This window comes from Protomyctophum parallelum (genome assembly GCF_964188405.1).
Source record: "Protomyctophum parallelum genome assembly, chromosome: 16".
Lineage (NCBI taxonomy): Eukaryota > Metazoa > Chordata > Actinopteri > Myctophiformes > Myctophidae > Protomyctophum > Protomyctophum parallelum.
The window spans coordinates 23716823-23738737 of record NC_139711.1 but is presented as its reverse complement, the minus strand read 5'-3'; the positions used below and the strand labels follow the sequence as shown (position 1 = coordinate 23738737).

At 41.7% G+C, this 21915-nt stretch overlaps 1 protein-coding gene across 3 annotated transcripts in view; it reads left to right on the top strand.

The window, feature by feature from the left end:
* Positions 1–6199: 6199 nt before the first annotated feature.
* The window catches only part of LOC310873882 (ecto-NOX disulfide-thiol exchanger 2-like), a 147549-nt gene continuing 131833 nt past the window's right edge, over positions 6200–21915 (top strand). For 2 of the 3 annotated variants that reach the window (XR_014570515.1, XM_083786438.1), the window contains exons 1-2: positions 6200–6323; positions 10880–10937. The gene's annotated coding sequence lies outside the window, so the exon portion shown is untranslated. The remainder of the gene's footprint in view (positions 6324–10879; positions 10938–21915) is intronic. The other variant, XM_083786439.1, reaches the window with a different exon arrangement.

Sequence of the window (21915 nt, the reverse complement as noted above, 5' to 3'; positions counted from 1 at the left end):
CACAGAAGGGACCTTTCGCCAACCCCGCCTCGGGTATGGGCACTGATGATACGGAGGAGAGGACAAGCCGCCAGCGCCCACAGCGTCCCGAGCGGGAATCGAACCCAGGGCCTTCTAGCTGTGAGGCGACAGCACTACCGACTGTGCCACCGTGCCCCAACAAGCAGGACACACAAGCATCTTAAAGTGCCAACCCATGGATTAAGAGACAAGAGTGCTACATTATATCAGCTGCCATGCATGTCCACTATTCACACAATGACCAGTCAAAAATATACAGGTTCCGTTTTGAGCCCTCAACCAACATAAATTGTGAGCCAGCTGAGGTTGTTGCGGATTAGAACATTAGTGGAATTTGAGCTTGGTTGGAAGCACCGTCCTCGCTGTTTGGTGCATGTGAAGTTGAAGCTGTGCTGTGCTGTGAGTGCTTAATTGAAGTTACTTGCTGTGAACCAGGTAACAGCATCTCCCCTGCTGTGACTGAGCTGTTAATGGGTATCATCACCCATTTGGGAATATTACCGGATCATTACATGGCGATAGATCTCTCAAGCAAGTGCCAGTAAGTTAAGTCCAGTTAGAGCATGCTTGTAACACAGGAAAGAGTAATGGTTATTGATGTTTAGTCACTGTAGAAACAGATATTCATTACAGGGCAAAGAGTGATTAATGGGTGGTCTAAACTAGTGCAAACATGTCAAGACAGAAAAATGCATGTTAAATTGTCAAATCCGTTAAGGAGAGGGGTGGGGTGTTCAGTGGGGTAACTGGTGGTAAATTACTCAGAATACTTAATTATACAACGCTGGGAATGCTGGGACATACTGTATAATAATCCTCTTGTAATGACATTTCACTAAATATTATCCTCTTTGTTCATGCTCTTGCATTTCTCAAGAGCATAGTGACCACAATAGTAACAATAGACGGAATAGACAATAGAGCAATAGTGTCAGTCTGAAGGCGCTGCTACGAATATTAATAAACTGCATAGTCAATACTCGTCTCTAGGGCAATACCTAGGAACCTTAGCTCAAGATAGAGATTAGATAGCTCAATAAAATTACATAGTGCTGAAAAACAAGTTCATGATTTAGTTTTGATATGTCTTCTTTTATTTTCTTGATCTAAATCTGGCAAAGGTCACAATTATTCAAAAATATTGTTTGTTCATACACTGGTCCACCTGGCTCTTATTGACTTCAATGCATTCCATCAAGCTTATGGCTCCAATTTAGCTCCCAGCCCAGGTGTGTCAATGGTGCATGCCTGCCATAGAATGCTTCTCTTCCTTCATTTAGAAGTTCCTTGCCCTCATCTAGGTACTAGGTAGCCACTTATCATGTACTGCCGGTGCTGCCCAAAGGTGAATGCCCATATTAACTGTGACAGTTTACTTATTAAACTGTGACACTGACGCAAGAATAGCATTGATTGAATATAGCCAAGAAAGGAAAGAAATTACACAAAATGAAAAGTCTTGCTTGATAATACAGCAGCGGTATTACAGCTTCAATGAAATGGATGTGTTGTTCCTTTGGGATTTTGGATCATTAAATCAGGACACGTCTCCGTCTTGGAAAAGGCCTTGGGTGACATTAAAAAGAGAAGAAATTATGAAAATATAGATGGTGCCATTCGGTTAATGACGGAAGGAAATGCAAAGGTGAAATACGCTTCACACATCTCAGGCCAAAGGACATTGCAAACTGCCATAAGGGAATACAACATGAAGGCTATTATTATCGTGATCAACATTATGTGATAAACAGGACAATGAGTTTTTTGACTGATTGATTGAAATGTTTAACAGTTTGCAGAATTACAGTACATTTCAAGCACAAACTCAATACAAAGACTGTTAACTGTGAGTGGATGACCCAATTAAGCATTACACTTGTTTACAAGAGGGTCCACCATGTTCAATTCATCAAGACATTTAGAGACGTACAAATAGACACTTCTAGTCAAAGAAAGATTAGCCTCCAGGATGGAACCTAGGTATAGGTAATTTCATCTTTACGTGTGATAACATTGTCACCCACTCTAACCAAGAAGCCATTTGCCTTGCTGAGATTACTATTAGATCCAAAGAGAATGGATTCAGTTTTTCCCAGGTGTAAAGATAGTTTGTTATCAACGAGCCAGGTGCAGATTCTACCGAGTTCAGAGCTGAGGGCCTTTTCAACCTGCAGTTTGTTCCTGTCCGAGACTAGCAGTGCCGAGTCATCTGCGTACAGGAACAAGTTGCAGTCACAAGCTGAAGTCATGTCGTTTACATATATTAGGAACAGTATGCTTCCTTGTGGAACGCCACAGCTCATGCCGCAGTATTTGCCAGCATCCACCTCATGTTTGATGTGGTCGCTCAAATTTAGAAGGCATGTGTCAGTGGAGTGGGATGTTCTGAAGCCAGATTTGAACTCGTACATTAATTTATTTGTGGCAAGATACTTTTCAACCTGTTCGTAGACTATTTTTTCCATCACTTTTGAGATGGAGCTTAGAATAGAAATAGGGCGGTAGTTGCCGGGGTCTAATTTACTCCCTTTCTTGTGCAAGGGGGTTACTTTGGCCAGTTTGAAATATTGGGGGACCTGTCCCTGTTTGATGGAGAGGTTTACTATGTGGGTGAAGATTGGAGCTATAGAGATGGGTGAGTCTCTGAGAAATGTGGAGGGAATATTGTCATGGCCAGTGGCCTTGTGGGGTTGGAGGGCACTCAATTTCTTAAGTAGCCTACCTCATCAGTTGTTACCATAACTAGTTTAAAATCGTCTTTACAAACACCGTTTCTGTAGAAGGTTTTAATGTGCTCTACACCAAAGAGCCCAGAGTGGGAGGGCAGTTTGTTAACCAGAGTTGTTGCTATGCTTTGTAAAGAAGATGTTCAAGTAGCCTAGTTGGCCACATCAAGCTTGTCAGTGATGAGAGTGTCGTTCGATTTGATGTTTATGTTTGAAAACCTGGTTTTTAGTTTCTGACCGCAGCCTAGTTGATTGTTTAGTAGCTTCCAGAGCTCACGAGGATTGTTTTTGTTTGTTGCTTTATAATTGATAAAGTAACTTTTAGCTGATTTAGTCATGGTAGTTACAATGTTTCTTAGTTGAACAATCACGTCTTGACAAATAAAGTGCAGCTTCTATATCTACTATCTTTTAATAGCCAACATGAAAATCAAAAATGACAAATGCTTTCCCGCCACATTATTGCTTCTAAATGTCTCTAGAAAGGAAAACGTTTTTTTCTTTTTTTTTTTACACAAGAAAGTACATTTCTATTAATTCAAGAATATTATAGGCTATAATATATAGAAGAATTCCTCCTCTGCGTTTCAGGCAGTCATGAATTGTGTCATTGTCAGTGTCACCATGCCCATCTTCTACGTAGGTAATGGTCCTCAACTCATTTGAATGGGGACACAAAGGAACTAATTACATACTATAGCTGTAGAAGAATAATGGGAGCAAAACAACAGAGGTTGCAGGCCTATGCAAAGGCTAACATGTAATTTAGATTACATTTTACATTGTTATGTAGACAGATGCCAGGTCATTTGTAAACCTGGCATCCTACAGTCATAGTGTGTATAGTTTCAATGGTCTATCATGGTCACTGACCTTGAGTATGCAGATGACACATCGCCCTAATCTCAGATACAGCAGAGAAAGGAAGGGGACTATACTGGCAGTACACACACACACGCACACACGCACACACACACACACACACACACACACACACACACACACACACACACACACACACACACACACACACACACACACACACACACGCCACTGGAAATTAGAAATGGAGAGAGAAAGACAGAAAGGAATCCCTAGAGGACCTCATAAAGGTCTCCAAACACCAAGTTTCCAAACAATACAATAGCATAGGCTACTGTACAGTATAAGATTCATACTATATGCCTATATACCAGATTTATACTGCACACACAGGAAGGAATCCCTACTGTAGAGGACCTCATAAAGTCAATCATATCTCTGGTCTGCCATCCAGACAGGTCTACTGTGAACACCCCCCCGCCCGTTCCTCCTCCTCCTCCACCCGTCCTTCTCAACTGACAAAGTTAAGGATTCGGAGACGCGCCCGAATTACAAGGTCGTCTCGGCCACCGGCATATTTGAATGCACAATAAATGCATTCAACACACACCTATTGCTGAATCAGTTACACACAATCAAACATTATGCCTGTGTGGTCAATTATTTCAGCAGACTCAGAGTCTGACTGTAATTGCCTGTAATTGCTTTCCCTGTAAATTTACTTTAATTTGGGCCATGGATCCCCATTTTAGGCGCTCTGATATGCAATTACGTTTTGATTTACATAAAATAAAATTCATTATGAAGAAGTTCATTAATGCCCAGGCGGTGGCGTAACCGTCTGGGCACCCGACTGGTAATCCAGTCGCAGTGTGCCGCGGGTTCGACTCCCGAGCCCGACACGGCCTTTACTGCATGTCTTCCCCCATCTCTCTCCCGTTTCCTGTCAGCCTACTGTCTGTCCCTTCAAAAACTAATAAAAGGCGTAAGCCGCAAAAAAAATATCTAAAAAAAAAAAAAAAAAAAAAAAAAAAAGAAGTTCATTAATGATTGATTGATTGATTGAAATATTTATTAACAGTTTGTAGAATTTACAGTACATTTTAAGCACAAACTCAATACAAAGACTGTCAACTGTGAGTGGACGACCCAATTAAGCATTACACTTGTTTACAACAGGGTCCACATTGTTCAATTCATCAAAACATTTAAAGACATACAACCATTTAGAGACATACAAATAGACATTTCTATGTAGCTAAAGAACAGAACAGGAATTCATCATATGGGAAGCAAAAAAGGGAAAATATACAAGCACTGGGAAAATATACAATATACAGTGAGGGAAATGGGGTGGGGGGGTGGGGGGGATTCAGATTTTACAGAGGCCAGTTTCGAATTGCAGCCATCCGTAGGTGCCCTTTGAGAGCGGTTTTGAAGGAGTCAAGGGATTCACATGTCTTAATGACTGTTGGTAGGGCGTTCCACATTTTGGTGGCATAGGAGCGAAAATAATTTAGTCCCTTGTTTGTGCCGAATCTGGGTTGTACATGGTTTGTTGCACTCCCTCTGGTGTTGTGGGTGTGGACTTCGTTTACATTAAGGAAGTATTTAGACAGGTACATGGGTATCTTGGTGGTGTATCGAATCTTGTGGACCAGACCCATTGCAAGATGCTGTACTCTGTCGACGACCCTAAGCCATCCCAGCCTGTCAAAGTGGGCAGGGGTGAGGTGGGTTCGGGGGGTGATGGTGGTATAGTCGTACATTTTTGTGTTGTAATATTTTATAGGAAATATATAATATAATTAGGCCTAAATAGGCCTAGGGCCTACTAGCCTGACACTCAGTCTGAATTTTCATTTCGTTTCACTTCATTATTCATTGAATTGCCAGGATTTTTTTTTTAATGGTAGCGATTCAGGGCTGGAGCCAGGCTACATACTGTAGTAGTCATCTTTTGGCTACGGACCATCTGGAAACCCCCTCTGACCCATATAGAGTTATATGCTCTGACGGTCTGATCCCACTTTGAAATCATCCTGATGATCTGGGGCTTGTGCCAACTCTGACTATTGAAATGGAACTGAATATGGTGTGCACTACATTTTTAAATGCAAAGCTAAAATGTTTATATTGTCCACCAACTCCACTGCCTTTTACTGACAATATAACTGTCTCCTTTTTGTAGGCTTATTTTAGAATTTAGATTATGTATTCAAACGCCTGTTATTATTTTTATTTGAATGCCTTTCATGTAAAGTACCTTGTAGGCCTATTGCCTTTGTGTAATAAACGTGGTAATTCCAAAACCTGCCTTGTTATAACCTAGGAACAAGGATAACAACAAACGGCGCTTGTAGACCTCCGGCTTGCCGTACACATATCTACTATTGACAGATCTTGTTACAATTAATTTGCTTTTTAAACGTTGCTGCTCCGGTCTGGGTCTAGAGCGGATACGGAAACGGCGCTCGCATGTATGTGTGAGTGGCCGCTGTGCATAAATGACCGGATACAGTAGGTGGGCTCTAGATCGGATCACACTGATTAGATCGAAATAGGCAACAAACGCTACGGAAATCCTGGTGAGGTTTTGTCCATGGCCATCAGTATAGCTATAGCTATATCAGTTTGTTTGGACAGAGTTGTTTCCTAATCCTAGTAACATACTTCTACCGCCAAACGAAACAAGCACGTTTACACACGGAGATAAGAGAGTAAACAACGTTACCAACAAATTAAAGTACGCCGGTAAGTGGAAATATGAGTCGCAGTCTAACGTTACTGTTGTGTTGTTACGCCGCTGTCTCTTTCTGTGCCATTCTCACAACACTCCCATGTGCTAGTTAACGTTAAACGCCACATAACGTTATTTATCAACTTCGTAAAGTATCCCTACAGCGACAGGTTGCTGACTATAGATGGAGAGCAGACAATCACCGTGGCGTGACTGTATATCGCTTGTTTTTCTTTTGTACACGGGGCTGTACAGTATGTAGCCAGACTAGCCACACATGCTAACATACGTAATATGGATCTCATGATCACTTCTGGCGACGTCATAATTCGGAAACTACTAGTGGTACACTACGCTAACATAGTAATGAATAGCTACTATTTAGCACTGCTATTGGACAAAAACACCATGTCACGTTTAATATTAAGTCTTGTGTACAACGATAGCCAGTCCAATAACAACTTTTACTTCTGTGGTATTCGTCACCATAGTTGTGGCGTAAACTGCTGACTAATGGGCGACAACGTAAACAAACAAGTTTATTTGTGTTGTGTATTTGCACGGCCGAATTTGGGGGGGGGGGGGGGGGTCGTCGGGTCGAACCCCCCAATACACATTAAATGCATAGAAAACTGCATTTTGGCACAGTATACCTAAACTATAACGCCAGGGCTCCACTGGGCGCGTCTGCGTCGCGTTGCGTCACGCGTGCGTGCGTCAAAAAACGAACCGGTTCAATTTTATGGTGACGGAGACGCGACGCAACGCGGGCAGTGGAGCCACCCTCCATTGATTAAAAGGGCACATTCCCGACGTTGACGGAGACGCGACGCAGACGCGCCCAGTGGAGCCCTGGCGTAACACGATACAAAAACAACAGGTCTTACAAATCATTAGTCCAAATGTCTCTTGCAATGTCTTCTTCTGAAGATATCAGATATCTGATAACTATTTTCCCCATCAAAGCAAATTAAATTAAAATAAGCACACATTAAACAGCTTTTTACTGTTTGCGTTTACTTACAATAAATTACTGTTTTTGGAAACCAAAAGATGTTGAGAATGGAGCAGAACATACTGTAGTACATTTTTTGGGGGAACTTAACTGATTTATAGTAGGCCTACAATCGTTTGGATTGCAGTGACCCAACATTATTTCTAGTTATTAATAATAATAATTATTATTATTATTTTTATTACCTGTGCTTGATACTGGATCTGCCCCTGCTGTCAGTTCTTCTTGCAGGGTCTCTGCTGGCTTATTATCCAGGCCTCTGCCTCCTCCCCATCTGTCTCAGTCTCAAGCAACTCTAGCCCTCCAAGCAGAACCCAATGGTACTGAAGTTTCTGACATTTTTGACGACCCAGACCATGGGGTCCTGTTCCAGCAGTACCCTGCCACTTGGTACGCGGACATAAATAAAACATAAACACCGTGGATAACGCCTGTCTGCGCTCTTTTACGGCTTTTTTTCCTCTGAGGGCTTCTGAATCTGTGAACTTTAAGTACCTATACATACCGCTGCGAATATCTCCTGTGGCGCGGAAGCCGTTAAGTATTTTTAATCTTTGTTTGACCGATTTGGTCGCTTTGATTCTTCTCTTCCTTCCTTGTTTATTGACACCTCATTGTACCGCCTATCTGGCTAGCTAGTGGCGCTATAGCTATGACAGAGCAGATCAGAGGCAGGGACGTAGCCGGCACAAAAGGGGCTAAAGCAACTATATGGTCTCAATTTCCTCTGTATCTTCATCCCCTGGCATCATCTAACTTTTTCTTCAACTACATTATCAGCTTAACTCTATCTTTTCTCTTTTCACAGTTGAGCTATTGTTTGTTGCATTGCCATTTTGCTTAAAATATTTGTCTAATCACATTCTTCTTAGTGCGACAAAAATTGCCTGTTTAGTTTCCTGTGTTTTTTAATTTTTTTAGTTCTGAACCAATTAGAACTAAGTATTTCGCTGTGTCAGTCTGTCAGCCAACCAGAAACTATATTGAACGCTGGAGGAATTTAATTCGTCCCTAAGATATGCACGCATATCGTTCATCTCCCTAAGATATGCACGCATATCTTAGGGAGATGAACGTCCGTTTCCGTATCCACTCTATACCGGATTTTCAACCTGCAAAGTGAACTGGTACTCCCTGCACATCGATGCAAGTCATGCGAGCCGAAGGGAGAGAAACAATTCTCTCTCCATGTGCCCCAGAGCCGGAAGAGGCGTCTACCTTTATATGTCTATGTCCCCCACTACTGCCATGTGGAAATAAAGACCGAATCGGCCACAGACGGGATTAAAACACTTCTTTATTGAAAACTATGGACTAATACATTGCCCAAGCACTCTTTAACATTTGGGGCAAGAAGTTAAAGGGTAAGACCACTTTTTTAGAGGTTTGGGTTGTTTTCTTACCTTATTATGGGCAAACTATTACATTCCATGAGTTATTTCGCTCCGTTGTGTTGTTTATTAGCAATTTAAGAAATAAAAAATAGGTCCATTGACTTTCATTGTAGCAGGGAAACAGCTCTCAAAGTCACTCTTTTAGCACATAAACGAACGCAACAAAAGCTGATTCTGACAGTTTATGACAGGAAAACTCATGCGGTTTTATTTTTAATAAAAAATGTCAACTTTGTCTTGTTTTGACTAATTTGTGTAGAAAAAAGATCCGGTAGGTATGCCTACGCCGACCGAATCACTGCTGTTTGGTCCGATCTGATTGGACCAAAACTGTACACCACTTCCTTATTGGAAACGACGGGGATGTAAACAAATGGATTTGATCTCGTCCGCTTGACACTAAAAACATACACAATGGACGTGTTTGAGGGAGACACTTTAGAAGACACTTTAGAAGAAGTGTGTGTGTCTGGGATTGCTCAAATATGATGGTGCATCTCAAACAGCGTGGAGACTTCTGTTTACAAACGAAACCTCGCAAGATGGCCCGCGAGAGTTGGGAACGCCGTAGCACTGCATCAGTCTGTCTCCGACTAAAATAGTAACTTTATAAATCTATCTTAAAAGACGAAAATAAAACTGCATGAGTTTTCCTGATGTCATAAACTGTCAGAATCAGCTTTTGTTGCGTTGGTTTACTGTGCTAAAAGAGTGACTTTGAGAGCTGTTTCTCTGTTACAATGGAAGTCAATGAGAGACTATTTTTTTGAGTGGCGCAACCACTCCTAGTACCAGTAGGGGGTGCCAGAAACAGAGAGAGGGATAGTGCTGCAAATGAGAGAGAGAGAGAGGGGGGGGAGGGGGGGTTATTTCTTAAATTGCTAATAAACAACACAACGGAGCGAAATAACTCATGGAATGGAATAGTTTTCCCATAATAAGGTAAGAAAACAACCCAAACCTCTCAAAAAGTGGTCTTACCCTTTAAGCACTGTCCTTATCTATATTAACAAGTGAGAACTTGTACCCAACACATGGCAAGAAACCCAAAGCCACAACAGCTACGTCGCTATTGCAACACCCACAACACCATCTTACACACTACACCCACACACACTCACACGGCAGTGACGTCACACACTTACCTTTGCAGTGTTGCAACGCTATCTCCTCCTATCGCGCCCAACGCCAACACTCGACACCACCCGCCAAACACTGGTCATTGCAGTGCCACCAAAGATGCCTCCCGTCCACACTCACGGCGGCAATGCATTTGTTTACTACAAACATTATCGCCCCAAGCACCCACACCCCCGGAACACTGTTGCCCTTTCACCACGCTAAATTCGCCAGGTCTATGCAAGTGAGCACAAATTACATGTGAGAAAATTCATTCACAAGCCCACAAATGCCATTCAAATGCCATTCAACACACACTACGACTCGCTTACAATTCGCCAACCTGGCAACTACTACCCCGTCTTTTAAGCCACTCCCCTGTGCTGCTCTGATCTCTGAGTCTCCCTGACAGTCCTGTCCGCAGGAGAAAAAAATAAGGAAGGAGAGGAATCTTCGCCTCACGATTTAGCTTATTCCTTCTAAAATCTAAATCACTGTATATAAAATATCGCTTACTCAGCGAATCTCTTAGTTATGTCAACATTGTTCTTCCACACTACTTGGTTTGTTCCAAACTATTACAATTACACCGTTCGAATTCGCCATTTCGCCTGCCGAGTACTTTTCATTGCGCACACGCACGCACACACACACACACACACACACACACACAGGAATAGCCGTGCAGCCTATACACAGTCGGTCAGCGCCAAAAATGCTCCCCGACAGCATAATCGGAGCAAATACCGGGCAGTGTGTATGATCCATAAAGTGTTGACTACACTACAAGGACACATAATAATAACTAATAACCCATCTGTTACTACATGTGGAGTCAACTCCCGCAATTTCCTTCTTCCCATAGTGCGCGGCAAGGTAACTCTGAGATGAGCGGCCGCGAAATTCTAGTATTTTACATTCGTCAGCCAGTCAGCCTTGTGTTGATATGTTGCCCCTCAGCCCTGTTCTCCCCAGGTTGTGTTGAGGGAATCTAGACTTCTTCTTCATGCTTTGAATTCTTTGAACCATCTATTTTGTTTAGGTTACTGGAGAAAATGGACATCTAGCTGTATGTATGCTGGTTAAAGTCATCATACAAGGTAAATAATAATTAACATCCTTTTTGTGTATTTCATTATTTAATCGTTTATTGTTACACCATAGATACAGTTCTGGCTATGCAGGTAATAATAATAATAAAACTTTATTTGTATAGCACCTTTCATGACATGAAATGCAGCTCAAAGTGCTTTACAGAGCAATGGAGAAAAAAATAAAAGAAAAGCAAGGCATAAACATTAAAAAAATCAAGCAGTAATGCAATACAGTGAGGACATGAATAACACAAAATAAAAGATCAATTAAAAGCAAGGGTGTAGAAGTGGGTCTTGAGCTGTGCTTTAAAAATGTCTACAGAGGCTGCCTGTCGAAGGTACAGTGGGAGTTTGTTCCATGCCGTCGTCCCGTAGAAGCAAAAAGCTGCTTCCCCGTATTTTTTAGTTGCCATTCTTTTAGGCAAAGCGAGCATGCCAGCAGTGGAAGACCTTAGGGGGCGGTTTGGGACATATTTAGGCAGGCAGTCATGTAGGTGGGAAGGTGCGAGACCATTGAGAGCTTTATACACAAGTAAAATAATTTTAAAATCAATCCTAAAAACAACCGGAAGCCAGTGCAGTGAAGCCAAAACTGGAGTAATATGTTCTCTCATCTTAGTTCTAGTTAAAACTCTGGCTGCTGCATTTTGGACAAATTGTAATCTGTCAGTTGTTTTCTTAGGCAGTCCAGAAAAAAGTGCATTGCAGTAATCAAGCCGAGATAAAACAAAGGCGTGGATTAGCATTTTTGCATCGTCCAATGACAAGTAGGTAGGCCTACTTGTGCTAGTTCATTGCTACTGTTTCGCTGTCAATAACAATAAGAAGAAGTATCTTATTATTTGTAGTTTATTATTATTTGTAGTACTGTATATACTATACTTATTAGGCCTTTGACCCCCATTTGAAAATATTTAGAGACAGTCAGGGACGGCCAGAACAGATCTGTCAACTGTCATTTTTACCACAGAATTCAAAACTGTCTATAGCCCTACTGTAGGTACAGTAGCAACATAAAACTGGAATTAGAAACCTACAGTGTAATCTGAGTCATGTACCCAATACATTTCTTTGGGATACTAGGCGGTAAAATAATAATTCAATAAAAATTGTTCCTCATTTTGCTGGGGTCCCCATGGAACACCCCTGGACCCCACTTTGAGAACCATTGCTATAGAAAATATGTCTGTAATGTAACGAGGCTATAATATGGTGACAAAGTTGCCCAATTTCAGCAAATAGTGCAATTTGCATAAACATAAGCCTCGGCTCGTAGAGTACCAGGTATGAAGTAGAGTACATTATTTTCTTTAGTCCTAGGATATGCCTCATTTCCATTACCACGTGCCAGCCTGAGCTGGGTCGTGCAGGGCTGTGGTGAGTGTTGCTATAGTAACTCAACACCGCAGGCAGCTCTTAGGCTATGTTATGCTAGCTGAATGACAACTGTGAAAATAATATGGGTCAATATTTGATGAAGACCTAGTCCTAGTAGGTCGAAACGTTTGTTGCCTCTAAATAAAGTTAGTCTCGGAGCTCTAGAAACTAGTGTTCGGATGTTCTTTCTCTTCCTTCAACAGTAATGCTGACCAATTGAAAGTATTATTTTTTGTCAAGCGTCATGCTCATAATTTAGCAGAAGTATCATTCAGACTAGTTTCATCTGCTTTTAGAGAGACAGTCCAATCATGGGCAAGTCAATTTGAATACCCTGCCTTTACAAAATCCCATTCTACCGGATTGGTTGACTTCATTAACAGTTTGGTATGATTATACAATGATGCTAAAAGGATATAAAAAAGCCCTAAGGGCTTGTTTCCATTGTGGTCTTGTATTGGATCCTTGATGTACACAAAAATAAAGTTCCATTTCACTTTTAAAACATAGATAGTTATATAGAAATTAGAAACTTTAGAAAGATAACACAGAACGTTCTTTTTCCTACTTAGTAAATTGTGTCAGTAAATTGTGATATTCTGTAACAAATAAATATCTGGAGTTAAAGTGAAGAAAAGTTGTCCCCACTCCAATGTACAGTATCTGCTTGATGGTTGTTGTCATTGTTGGCAAAATTGAGAGAAGGTAATATGAGTGTCTTGTGAGTGATGGAAAGAATATGATTTGTAATATATTCTAGAGGCAACCCTTGTCTAAATGTCAACTAATGCTGACTTGAGGACACCAAAGTGGAAAGCATTCCCCCAAAATGTGTGTGATCATTCATTACCCAAGCAGCCTCTGTTAAGACATACATCTGCTGCCAGGCACATGAGGTGCACTGCAGCATCTGTCCTCCGTATACAACTAGGTCACCTAGGTACAATTTTGTGGCTTACGTTACCAAGGAAGGGACACATATTTTACCTTGCAGATCAAATTTGGTGGCATCTCTGGGGCATGATTCTATTACCTGTATTGAATGTTTCCAGATGGGGCACTAGCCTACTCGGGAACGATGCATGCCCCATCCCGTTACGCAATAACCGTTGTCATAGTAACCGTTATCTGTTTGTCTGTGTCTGTTTTATGCCCATATATGGAGTTCTGTATCAGAACATGGAGTCCAGGCCAGTCTATGACGTTCTAGACTTGTTGCCAACAGAACTGTAGAGAAATTGAGTTTCTTTGATTAACAGTGTCTTGGTCTGTTTCAAGTTTCAACAATGTGACCTGTTCCTATCTTCTAGCCTGGCACCCAGGGTTATGGGGTGGGAAATTTGGTATATAGTCTTTTTTATTGGCCTAAAATATTGTTTATATATATACATACATTCATGAATCCACTTGCTGACCGGCTGTCACTATTGGGATTTGTTTTTATAGGTGTTTCTTGTGACCCTACCATTCACATCCTATGGCAGGCAAAAATGTCAAACTTTCCTTTTGCTTTAAGTAGCATGCGACATGTGAAACTAGGATGTTTTCATGATTCTGAATTCATTCAAAGCATCTCTATCTCAGTTGAACCAATTTTTCTCCTCTTTTTGAGTCTGGAAGGAAGCCATGAAGGCCACTGATTGTAGAACCTAGAACAGGTGTGGGCAACTTTGATGATGGAGGGGGCCACTATATTTACACACTCACTCCAGAGGGCTGCATTGAATATTGTTCCTGTCGGGCAGAAACCTCATCTCCAAATTTTACTTATTTTCTTGTGTAAATTAAATAATGCCCTATATACATCGTCATTCTAGTATGTCACGCAAGAGTAGCAATAATATGTTCTTCAAGCTAAAACATGTTGCAGTGATACACATTTTGAGCTTGTAGTTTTGAATTAGAATCCTGAAATATAACATTTTTATTTAATTTCAAATGCATTAGTTATACTAATGTTAACTTTATCAACTTAAATACAAATACAATGAACATAAAAAAGGCAATAACATTTTAATACTACTTGTTACGACTCACCGAGTCTAGGACGGTTATTTAAGAAGGCAAAGTGGTAAAACTGCCAAAGTTGTTTTATTTCTCTTCGTGGCATACAAATTATAGGAAGCAATATCTATTTACACAAGTATTTTCATTATTCAATGTGAATTATATCTCTTTTACAAACATAAATGACACACGGAGCAACAAAGGGAAATAATCAAAAGCCTACTAAAACTAACCTCTGGAGTTTTAGACACGCTAACCTAACCATCAAAATAAAGAGACAACAGTGCCCTACTATTGCCTACTCTACTCTAATCTAGCAAAGTGTACAAAAAGCAGGCTTCCGTGGCCAGGTGCTCAGAACATAGAAGTGACACTCAGAAACTCATCACGCACAGCAACTCTTGCTATACGGGTGGTTGCGTCATAATATTACTCCGTGCATTTTCTCTCTGCACGGAGGGCGCGCTGCCTCTAGTCTGCTCCACTCTGGAGTGACTGTTTGGACAGCGGCCCGGGGTGAAGACTTCAGGACGCCTTTATGCCGTCAGGTGGGCGCAGGTACAGAAGCTGGTTGGATGAGCGAAATGCGGAGCAGCCGACCAACAGCGGAGCGGCGGCAATGCTCCCCACCAATGCTGCGCTGACGGACCTATACAGGGATGGGTTAGGCAAAGGGGGCGCGCACCACGCAGACACAGACATTATATCTATATAGGCCTGCGGCCGTAACACTACTAGTCATTCAACTACTAATATAGACTGAAGTAATTCAAGCGGGTCATGTGTATGGAATTGTAATTGTAACAGCTGAAATTAATATAGCAGTTTTCTGATATTAGTGAAAGTGGGGGCCGCATGTGGCCACCAGTCTGCCAGTTGCCCACATATGACCTAGAATGTATTATGGGTGTCTGTATAACGGTCATGTCAGCAGGTTGGGCTTCATTCATTTGGTCTGATTGATTCAGCAACCAGGTGGTTCTGACCTTGCTTTACACAAATTAGACCTGCATCCATATGTTATCTGATCTACTGCCTCTGTTGAGGCATAGTACCTGATATATTGACAGCACTGAACATGGCTGTAGGCTATGTGGACATTAATGCTCCGGTGACTGATGTGATTTGTGATCTTCATGCATCATGTAGCATATCACGTTCCCTAATATTTAATGCAGCTTTAGCCCAATTTGTGGCCACAGTATTAAAACTTTATGGACTGTTGCATTCTCATTACTGAGATAAAATGGGATTACGTTTTTGCATTTTGAATGGGATTAGATAAATAACCTTTCTAATAATAGTCATTGGTTAACCTGGCAACAACTGTATGGGCAAATCTCATACTTTCCTCCCTCTTTTCTGCTAACCTCTCCTGTGTCATCCACTTCATTCAGCTGAAACTGATTTATTCAAGCCAGACAATCATCTACAGTTTTTTTGTCCCCCCTCCCTCTGCAGTGTTTATTTAACTCTGAAAAGTGTACTTGTATGGTGTACACACGATGATGGGTACATTTGGTTCCATTTGTACACATTTGAAATAATTAAATGAACACTAAGACTTTTACTGTGTATGAATTCACACATTACAGCTTCTTCCCTATGCACAACTTGCAGCGAACAATAATGTTCATCTCGTCTTTATCACGGACATACTCAAAATAATGTGAATGCTTCCAAGTATTGAATGTAACGCTGTTTAGTCTCTTCTTTCTTGCAGTGCAGTCTAACACGAGTTACACACTAGTTTGTTGTTCAGCGTTCCGGGCGGTTTAAGGCCCGCCCTTCTGCACGTACTTCACACGTACAGGCGCATCGTTTCCGTATCCGTCCTAGAGTCTAGATCTAGACCTGATCAGCAGCCTGCAACTCCGCAGGCAGGATTGCCTTATTTTCAGGTTTATGTGCACCACGGGTAAACTACTTAATTAGACATTTTGTAGAAATACTAACTTAATTAATCTTACTTGTTCTCCAGGGCCCTCGTTCCTTTTCTACTTTAATCAAAAACTTTATTGGGTGAAAATAATTCTGTTTCAGAAGTTTAATTGTCTCTTCCAAGCACAAGAATGTTGCATACCAGGAGACTTTAAAATAGCTCAGCAGCTTAAGTCGTGTTTCATGTAGCCTAACATGTGAGATAAATGCAAGAATGCAGATGATGAGTGAAACATGTAGGGTTCCTCCTCAAGTATGGAATTTCATTTAATACTTTTCCAGGCCTGGAAAAGTATGGCAAATGTAAAATAATGTATGGAAAAATATTTATGGTTCCAGACTATTACTGCTGTTCTGTTTTCCCGGGTAGGGGGCTCAGGGTGAGACTCCTGGTCCCTGACCGGTCAGGGATTCCTGCTTGTGCTGTTGCAGCCCGGCCGAGGGGCCTCAGTTCCTGGACATCTGATCGGACGAGTGGCCCCCTCCCTACCCTGAAGGTATTGGGAGGAGGGCAGAGGGGAGGCTGCTGGGCTCCACGCCTTAGAGCTCCAGGTGGCCCGCTGGCCCTCTCTACCCGCCCAGGGAGCCCCTCTCCTGGCACGGAGGTGTCAGGGGGAGGAGCTGCACCCCCCTAGCCGGCCGCCCTGGAAGTCCCTCTGACACTGAATCGTCCACTTTTTCTCTCCGACACCTCGGTTTTCCGGCCGCAGCTTACCCGGGAGTGACCCAAAAGTATGGAATTTGAAAATTCCAAATGTGTAGGAACCCTGAACATAGGGCTATCACGAATCACGATTATGCCATTTTACGTGTCTCTGTCCCTTTCCCTTCTCTCTTGGTGTCTCTCCTCTTTGTCTTGGTCTCTCTTGTCTCAGCATGTTGGTCAGTGTTGCCAAGGCCTTCTGACACCTTTGATAGTGGTGTTGTCCTTGAGGCTTTTAGCCAGGCAGGCTCACACTGCAATTATCCAGAACTCACTTGGTTTTCAATAGAGTTTCATAATGATTTATGTTGCCTCGTGTAAAGAAAATGGGATCCGGGGCCCAAATATTGGCTAGTCGTTGATTTAATTTAATACATTCTAATTTTACACTGACTGAATACATTACAGACGGTACAATGTCCCACTTTTAGTTTTCAACAAGGAAAGAAGTGGGTCACAAACTTGGACAGACTGAGGGGACAAATTGGACAGACTGAGGGGACTATTTTGGGACTATTTCTTTTACTTTTCGACCATGAACAAATTACACCTCCCTCCGTACACGTGCAAGTAGTGTTTTACACAATACTTTTTGTCAGCCACCATTTGTTTGTCAAGAAAGAAAGCCATTTAACCCCAGCGTTCAAGACAACCTTTCAAGGTGAAAGCTTCCATGGGGCAGATGATTTTAAATGGTAAATGGTACATTTATATAGAGCCTTTAACCAAGGCGCTTTACAGAGATTGTGCATTACATTCAAGCACACATTCATACACCGATGGTGGCGGAAACCATGCAAGGCACCAACCAGCACATCAGGAGCAATTAGGGGTTCAGTGTCTTGCTCAAGGACACTTCGACACTAACTCTGGGGGAGCCCGGGTTTGAACTGGCAACCTTGCGGTTACCATCAGGCCACCCTACCGCTTGCCACTCTACCCCTTACGCGTTAAGTTAGAAATTAGGACAACATCGGCATTCTGATCAAAACCAAAAAATAGCAGAAATGTCAGATCTGCATCTGCAATCTCAGCTATTTCCTCTATTTTTTTTACTTTTTGTTTTCATATTTAAGTTATTGTCATTTCTGCCCAATCTTTCATTAGGTAGCCTAAAGGCAAAAAAGAAATGTAATTTGTATTCATAGGGTTCCATTGTTCTATGACAGAAACGCAATTAAATCGTTAATCGCAATGTTTGTAACAATTAAACGTCAACTTACATTTTGTAATCGTGATGGCCCTAATCCTGACCTAGATAAGAGAAATCATAACAACCACCTGAATCACCTGCATGGTCACACAGGATAAGACTGTCAGCCATTTCCCTCCTCCCTCACATATATCCATAATGCTCTAATGATTGATACTCTCAGATGAGCCACTTTCTTTCTTTTTTAATACTGTTTTTATTAGGCATTTTTTGTATATGACAACTTCAGAATATCCTTGACAATGATAATGAGTTATTCAGTTATATAAAATGAAAGATAATTCCACATACAATACATAATAAAAAAGATATATAAATGTGATAAACACCAAAAAACAAAAAACAGTTAAACAATGACAAATGTGAACAGACAAACACAACAAAGACAACAGGCCAGACACTCTTGCTCTCAAACTTTCCCAACACGTTGTTGTAAATTAACTGAATTACAGACATTTCTTTTGAAATGAGAACAAATAAAATAAAGAAAAAATACTCAGTTCCTTTTTTTTCTTTTCTTTCCAATTTTCCAATATGTTATCTATTGTGTAGGAGGGGTTAGCGTGCACCTATTGAAATGGTCAATGAAGGGTTGCCATGTCTGGTAAAATCTATCTTCACTCCCTCTCAATTCAAACTTTATCGTAAGTAATTGTAAGTAGTGCATAACATCTTTCATAAGTGTAGTGTGAGTGGGAACCTGTGCTTGTTTCCAATTCAACAGTATCAGTCTGCAAGCCAGTAGAGTCACATATTTTACCATGTTATATTGGAAAGTAGACAGTTTGACCCCGGGCCCCCTGACCCCCAGAACTGCTGTCAGTGGATCCGGGTCAAAAGGTCTTCCAACAATGTCTGACAGTGATTTAAATATACTTTGCCAATATGATGTTAGTTTAGTGCAGTGCCAGAACATATGAGCTAGAGTGGCCGGCGACTGGCCACATCTGTCGCAGGCTGGATTCACATTTGGAAAAATTCTGTTGAGTTTTTCCTTTGACAAATGTAACCTGTGTAATATTTTAAACTGTATAAGACCGTGCCTGGCACATACTGAAGAAGAGTGCACAAACTTTTGAGATGTAGACCATTGCTCGTCAGTGATAGATATTCCTAAGTCGTTTTCCCAAGCAGTTTTTAGATGAGCCACTTTCTGACATGCACTGTATTATGTCAGTTTTCCAGATTACCCCCCCCCCCCCCCCCCCCCCACACACACACACACACGCAAACACACCCTCTTAGGTTGCACCTCGACTATGTTTCCAGGAAACAGATATGCACAACAGATGAAAGGGACTACAGTCGAATGTTCATCAACGTCTTGCCGGTCATTAATTAGAACAGTCATTTGACATTGGAGAGGGAAGGAGAGAGTGAGAGAGAGTGAAGAAAGATGATCCAGGCTGATATGGAGAGGACATTAGGTGCTGTTGAGTTACCTGAATGAACATTTATTACGCTGAGGCCGCTGTGAATTGCTCTGTTTGTAATTCATCACATCAATGGACCAATCTACCATCAAGTAGCCTACTACGTGCTCTCTTCATGTGCACGTTAGTTTTCTAGGTGTGAAGTGATAGCATGCCTCCAGGTTCTATTGTATAGGAGCATGAAGTCCAACACTAGGCTTGAGATATGTGGCATACATACTGTCGTATGGAATATATTAGTGGCATCTTCCCCTTCGTTACCGAGGGCTATATCACTATGTTTCAGCCAGAGAGGAAAATATAGAATACAGAATATACAATGAAGAGTACATAAACAATGTATTTCATCAAACCAACACAATTCCTCCTACGTAGCCTTTTCCTTTTGCTTGGCCTGTCTGCTGCTGACAAATATCAAAGATTAGTAGAGGCCTACAAGTCTAAATATAATATCTCACATTTTATTACACTGCACTCTATGCTTCTTTAACAGCAGACACCGGCACACCACCACTTCCCATTTCACGTTTGGGAAAAGCCTCCCCCCAACAGTTGTTGGCATCTCCGCTGTCTCTCTTTTCAATATACAGCAATAACAATGTACTGTATGTGCACTGGAAACTCTGTTTACTGTTTACAATAGCAACCTGGCAGATTAACATCGCCTTTTGTTTGTCAGATTTGCTGTTCATTACGTTGAAGCCAACCTTTTTCTTCTTTTTTATGTCAGCATTATTGGCAGGGATGCCAGTTTGAGGATTCTGAGCAACATAGTGTATTGAATAAAGCTTAGGGGTAAGGGGTAAACAGTGGAGTTGGGCCAGTCTATCAAAACAATGTGGCAGCCTGGCAGGCGCCTCTACAGCTTTTTAGTGCCATATGCTTCATAAAAATGAAGAGAAAAAAATATACCCATTTATTTAACCAGAGATTTAAGACATGGACAGACTTTCTTTCATTCAGCGGATGGATGCTGCTGATGCATCTCTTCTGTAGGGATGAGACCCTGCTCTTACCTATGGTCATGATTGAAGTGTGAGTCATGACTGAAAGAATACGTTTGCGGATACAATAAATTAGTTTTCTCAGGTGGGTGGCTGGCATCTCCTTTTAAAGATTGGTTAAGAAGTTCAGTCACCCGAGAGGAACTTGGAGTAGAGCCACTACTCCTTTGCTTGGAAAGGAGCCAGCTTAGGTGGTCCAAGCATCTAGTACGGATGCCTCTTGAGTGTCTTCCCTAGGGAGGTCCTTACTGCATTTCCCACTGCGATGTAGTGTTGATTTCGTCACCTAAAAGGAAGGGACTAGTGGAGATTTGAGAAGAGTAATTTTATGTTTGGTTGCTCTTATGCAGATCTACAAGCCCACAAGCGATGTGTCGTGAGCATTTAGATCAGGCATCAACTCAAGGCCTGCCTAATTACATTTTTGTTGACAAAATCGACTGTAGATTTAGTCGATTAAAATCTTATGATATTTAGTCGACATACTTTCAGATGATTAAAACAAAATGGAATTGTATTCAAAAGACTATGACTAAATAAAAGTATTCTGTCAAAATCAACACTGGGAGGAGACCCCGGGGCAGACCAAGGACCAGCTGGCCTGGGAAGGCCTCGGGATCCGCCAGGAGGAAGTTGCTAATGTTGCTCTGGAGATGGAATGCTGGAAATCTCTGCTGGAACCTGTTGACCCTGTGAACTGACTCTGCAGATGGATGAAAAATGTGGGAAAACTGTGAAGAAAAATGTGAGGAAATGGCTTCCTTTCCAGTGTTTAACCCCATCACAGGCAAGTTGCTCATAGTGGCAGTGAGGTTCTTCTGGCCCACAGACTACAGAGAGAAACTGAAACGGTCTCTGAGGAGACTCTTCTGTCACTCAACATTCCTCACAGCTGCCAGCATACAATTTATATATTCGTGTTATAGAATCCTGTGGGACCCCAGTTAAGTGCCTTGCAGAGTCGAACGTAATCGACGCAAGAATACATACGCAACGGAGGGTGAGAGAAATTTCTCCCTTGCATCACGTCAGTTACGTGATCTGTCTCGTTCCGTCGGGTTGGGATCCGATCTCATCTGGGGATAGAGGAGAGAAGGAGAAGGACATGCATGGTATGTACGCTGCTGATATGCTCAACCTTCTTCTTGAAGTAGGTGACAAAAGCAGAGAGGGATGAAGTGGGGGTCGGGGTTTAAGTAGGGAGGAGAAAGTGGAGAAGAGCTTCCTTGGGTTAGAGGTACAGGATTGGATTTTGGTGTGGTAGAAAAAGAGGTAGCTTTGTCTTGCACCACTTCCTTTTTGTCTG